Genomic DNA, 5972 nt, shown 5'->3' on the forward strand with positions numbered 1-5972 from the left:
GTCAATATAACAAATATCGATAACCTGCTTTTCTAGGTGATTCAGGAATATCTACTTGGCACTGTTGTTCCTGAAAATTACTTTTTCCAATTGTACCTACCTGATGCCTATTTTCAGTCCTAAGATTATATTCCAGACACAATTGGCATTGTTTCGTCACTAATTGTACTATGATACAGAAATTTCTTTCTACAATTTGTTTGTTTAAATATTTATACAAGGCATTACTTCCCCAGTGATTTTTGTTATGTTCTTCTTGTATGAACTTCCATAATTGATTATAGGGGATCACTACTTGCCCATCAGGTATTTTTATCCAATCCTTTTCATTTTCATGTCCTTCTAAGTCTTTAATTAGTTTCATATCTTCTTTAGAGTACCTAGGTTTATTTTGCTCAATTACCAGTTTACAGTCAGAAATTAACCACAACTCTTTCTGTTTCTGCTGCCTATTTAGCCTCACAATCAGTCAAATTACTTCCAATCTCTCTTGATCAGAGTTACTTTATTGATGTCCTTTCTAATGTATGATAGCCACTTCATTAGGTAATTGTACAGCTTCTAACAATCGTAGAATTTCTGTTGCATGTTTGTCTTCCCTGGGTATTTGAAAGTCCTCATTCATTCCAAATTGCTCCATGTGCATGAACTACACCAAAGGCATATTTGGAATCAGTCTGTGTGTTTATCCATGTGTCCTTTGCCAACTCCAAGGCTCAAGTCAGGGCTATTATTTCTGTGTTTTGTGCTGAGGTGCTAGGGGGTGATAGCTTAGCTTCTAAGAACCTGAATGTACACAGGTCCATGGGACCTGATGAAATCTATCCGTGGGTCCTGAAGGAGCTGGCTAATGAAGTTGCAAAGACACTGGCCATCATATTTGAAAAATCATGGCAGTCAGGTGAAGTTCACGACAACTGGAAAAAGGGAAATATAACCCCCATTTTCAAGAAGGGGAAAAATGCATGACCTGGGGAATTATAGACCAGTCAGTCTCACTTCTGTGCCTGGCAAAATCTTGGAGCAAATTCTCCTGGAAGGCATGCTAGGGCACATGAAAAACAACAAGGTGCTTGGTGACAGCCAGTATGGCTTCACTGGGGGGAAATCCTGCCTGACCAATTTGGTGGACTTCTACGATGGGGCTAGGGAACTGATGGACAGGGGTGGAGCAGTTGATGTCATCTACCTCGACTTGTGCAAAGCGTTCGACACTGTCCCACATGACATCTTTGTCTCTAAATTGAAGAGACATCAGTTTGATAGGTGGACCACTCACTGGATAAAGAACTGGCTGGATGGCTGCACACAAAGAGTTGTGGTCAACGGCTCAATGTCCGGCTGGAGACCAGTAACGAGTGGTGTCCCTCAGTGATCAGTGTTGGGACTGGTCTTGTTTAACATCTTTGTCGGTGACATGGACAGTGGGATTGAGTGCGCCCTCAGCAAGTTTGCCGATAACACCAAGCTGTGTGGTTCGGTTGATACGGTGGAGGGAAGGAATGCCATCCAGAGGGACCTTGACATGCTTGTGAGGTGGGCTGATGCCAGCCTCATGAAGTTTAACCATGACAAGTGTAAGGTCCTACACCTGGGTCGGAGCAATCCCAGGCACAGCTACAGGTTGGGCAAAGAAGAAATCCAGAGCAGCCCTGCGAAGAAGACTTGGGGGTGTTGGTTCATGAGAAAATGAACATGAGCTGGCAGTGTGCACTCGTAGCCCAAAAAGCCAACTGTATCCTGGGCTGCATCAAAAGAAGCGTGACCAGCAGGTTGAAGGAAGTGATCCTGCCCCTCTGCTGACCTCACTTGGAGTATTGTGTGCAGTTCTGGTGTCCTCAACATAAAAAGGACATGGAGCTGTTAGAACAAGTTGGAGGGCCACGAGGATGATCAGGGGACTGGAGCACCTCCCGTATGAAGACTGGCTGAGAAAGTTAGGGCTGTTCAGCCTGGAGAAGAGAAAGCTGCATGGAGACCTCATAGCAGCCTTCCAGTATTTGAAGGGGGCCTACAGGGATGCTGGGGAGGGACTATTCATTAGGTACTGTAGTGACAGGACAAGGGGTAACGGGTTGAAACTTAAACAGCAGAGGTTTAGACTGGACATAAGGAAGAAGTTCTTTCCTGTTAGGGTGGTGAGGTACTGGAATGGGTTGCCCAGGGAGGTGGTGAATGCTCCATCCCTGGCAGTGTTCAAGACCAGGTTGGATGAAGCCTTGGGTGATATGGTTTAGTGTGAGGTGTCCCTGCCCATGGCAGGGGGTTTGGAACTAGATGATCTTAAGGTCCTTTCCAACCCTAACTATTTTATGATTCTATGATTCTATTACCTATGAAGTTGTTATGATATATCCTGCTTGTCATTTACCCTCGTTAACAAAGTGCTGCCATTGGTGAACCAGAAATCTGCATCCTCCAGAGATTCCTCCTTCAGGTCTGATCAGCTTGACTATACTGTCTCTATAGTGGTCAAGCACTCAAGAACCAGTTCAATGTGAGTTTCCTGAAGGAAAGATGCTGGATTCACAACATTAGTAATCACAATTTCTGCATCATCCAGTTCTACCAGGATGGCCCGATATTTCAAGAAACACAATGGTGATAGCCAATGAGTACCTTTTTGTCCTAGGACTGCTGATACTGTGTGTGGCACTAAAAATGTGATCTTTTGTCCCAGTGTAAATTTTCAGGCCTCTTGGTTAAGATAACTGCTGCCACTTCTCTCAAGCAGCCAGGCCAGCCTTAACTTGGTTCATCCAGCTGTTTTGAAAAATAAGACACTGCTCTTTTATAAGGTCCCAAATTTTGAGCCAAAACCCCCAAGGCTATTTCCTGTTTCTCATAGGAATATAGCCAAAAGTGTTTGGTTATGTCCAGGAGCCCCAGAGCTGGAGCTCTCCTGAGTTCTGTCTTTAAACTTTTAAATGCTTCTTCAGCTTGATCTGTCCATTTTTAGAAAGGTTGGATTTTCTTTTAGCAGCTAATATAAGGCTCTTACCAGAACACCATAATCATGAATCCAGAGTTGACACCAACCTGTTATTCCCAGAAATGTCCCGAGATATTTAACTGTTGATGGTTGTGATGTTTGACAGATTGCTTCCTTCTGAGCTGCTCCAAATTCTCTTGTCCTCCTGTTATTTTGTATTCTAAATAAGATACTCAAGTTTGAATTAGTTGAGCCTTCGATTTAGATACCTAGTATCCATTTAGTCCTAGAAAGTTTAACAATTCTACAGTCCATTGAACACATTCTTTCTCAGTTTCAGTAGCAACTAACAGGTCATCAACATACTGTGGTAAAGTGCCTGTCTCAGTGGGTGCTTCCTAGGATTCTAATTCTCCTGCCAATTGATCTCCAGAAATGGTCAGACTGTTCTTAAATCCCTGAGGTAACACTGTCCAAATGGGCTGTGTCCTTCTTCCTGTTTCTGGGTTTTCCCATTTGAAAGCAAATAAATTTTGACTTTCTTTGGCAGGGGCAGACAGGAAAATGCATCCTTTAAGTCCAGAATGGTAAACCACTTCTGATTATTATTCAATTTAGTCAATCAGGTATATGGATTAGCTACTACTGGATGAATAGCCTCCACAATTTTGCTGATTGCTCTGAGATCTTGAGCTAAACTTTTTCCATCAGATTTATTTACTGGCAAGATAGGAGTATTATATTTTGATTCACATTCAATTAATAATCCATGTTTTAAAAATTTATCAATGATTTCTTTGGTTCCTTTTTGATCCTCCAATTTTGAGGGATATTGTTTTATTCCAATTGGGCCCCCTTATTTCTACTTTCACAGGCAAAGCATTTTCTTGCCTTACCTGGAACTTCAGATACCCATACTCCCAGATATACCTGATTAAAAATTTCTATTATTTCAGGGAGGTTCTCCTGTTCCCTTTTCTGTTGAATTAAAGATAAACTCAAAACTGCAATTAATTGATCATTTTTGACCCTTAATTCCATTCTGTCTTCTTTAAATGTTGCTTCTCTCCCTTTTAAAGATTTTGGAGAATTTGGCATGTATAAAAATTTATGCATTCCTATTTGTTTTCCCAATTTATACTCTAGAGGTTTCAGAAATACTGCTTTTTTTCTTGGTGGCCAGTAGGTCCCACATCTGTAACAAATTCTTTTTCCCTGTGATTAAACACTGAATAAGTTGCTCCTGTATCCCCTAAAAATTCCACTTCATTTTCTCTAGTCCCTAGCTTTAATTTAACCAGTGGCTCTGCTAAGCTAGATTCCCCATGTCCCCGTCAGTCTACCTCTAATTCAGTCATTGGAGCCACTTTGTGGGCATTCCTTTTAGAGCAGTCTCACTTCCAACATCCAAATTCCTTGCAATATGCACACTTATCCCATCCCACAAGAGAATTCACTCTTTCACCTCTGCCTGATATTCCTCCTCTACCTCTGCCTTGTTCTCTCACATTAGTCCCCTCCACCAGCTTCTACTTGCCCCAAAGCAGCCACCATACCTATGGCTATAGCATGACCCAGCTTTTTTTTCTCTACCTGTTCCCAATTTCTATATGCTCTCCACACTTTGACATTCTCAGGTCCTTCTGCTCTGCTGCCACTGACAGCAACCTCTTCCTCTTCATCAATAACAGATGGGGCAGATGCCAAGGGTGCTCCTCTTGAAGATACCTGTGATGCATAGTCCTCCAACCTATCTTCCTGATTACTCTGTTTTTTTTAACATTACCCCAATATCACAGGCTGAACAACATCTCTCCAGGTTAGCTTTCTGTTTTTCCCTGTACTTTTCCAAAGCCAAAGTTAAGAACCTGGCAGAGTTATATTAATTTTGCATTCCATCTGCCACTCCGTGTGGTTTCTTCTTTTTTCACTTTAGTGAAAAACATATCTGCATACATCACTTCATCCTGTTTTCCTTGTACACATTATACACACACACACACACAGGATCCCGAAAATTCCACTCACTTGCTCATAGTTTTGAAAACAAAGACAGAAACATACACCAAGTACATAAATACTAATTAACAGCATGATAAAAATAAAAATTGCTCACCATTCATTAATTACTCAAGTACAGCACCAAATACCGGTTTTCAGAAATTGGGTCACATACCAGAAAAATACAACTGCATTCCTGCATCTGATGTCTCCTATATGTTATGAAACAATTCAGAATATATATCTATATACCAAACGGACATTAGCAGCTGCGTATATACTTTTGCCCACAAGATTTTTTTTGTTCTGATTTACGGAAGACTTTCTTATTCCTGCATACATCTTACAGAATGTTAACCACTTTCCTGCGTTGGACATCTCCTACACCTTATGGAACGCTAATTGGCATTCCTGCACAGGACATCTCCTATGCCTTACAGAATACCATAAAAATAAAAAAAATAAAAAAAAAAAAAAAAGAATACCTTTACAATGATGGTGATGGCCCTTGTCTGCTCTCACAGTGATCTGAATGAGTCAAGGGGTCCCTCTGGGGAAATTTGTCCCAGGGCACCAGGGAGCCCTCTCCTCAGCAGGTCCTGCTGAGTGTCCCATCTGGGGTGCCAAATTGGTTCTGAGAAATCTCCAGGAACTTGCCAACAAAGTTTAAGTTGACAAGTAGGTATTCTTTATTGTGGCACCAGGAAACATGGGGGATCTCTCCTCATATAGTGTAACATCCAAGCATCAACCAGACTGTGATTATATTGCCCTTAAACATGCATATTCATTAGATTACATATACTAGAACATACTTTTAGATAATCCCTCTGACATGCAAATGTGGTAGTGGGCTTTGGGACCCCTGGTGGTTATTTCTTCATCACTTTCTTTAGGATTGTTGCCATATCAGTAACCACCATGGGGTTCTAGCAAAGCTTATCTTAGTAATTTCCTTTTCTCTATAGTTGCTAACAAAGCCTAACATCCTTGAAGTTACTTATTCACAACTCTATTCTTCAATCAACCCCATTCTTCA

This window comes from Melopsittacus undulatus, unplaced genomic scaffold (assembly GCF_012275295.1).
Source record: "Melopsittacus undulatus isolate bMelUnd1 unplaced genomic scaffold, bMelUnd1.mat.Z mat_scaffold_426_arrow_ctg1, whole genome shotgun sequence".
NCBI classification, from domain to species: Eukaryota; Metazoa; Chordata; class Aves; order Psittaciformes; family Psittaculidae; genus Melopsittacus; species Melopsittacus undulatus.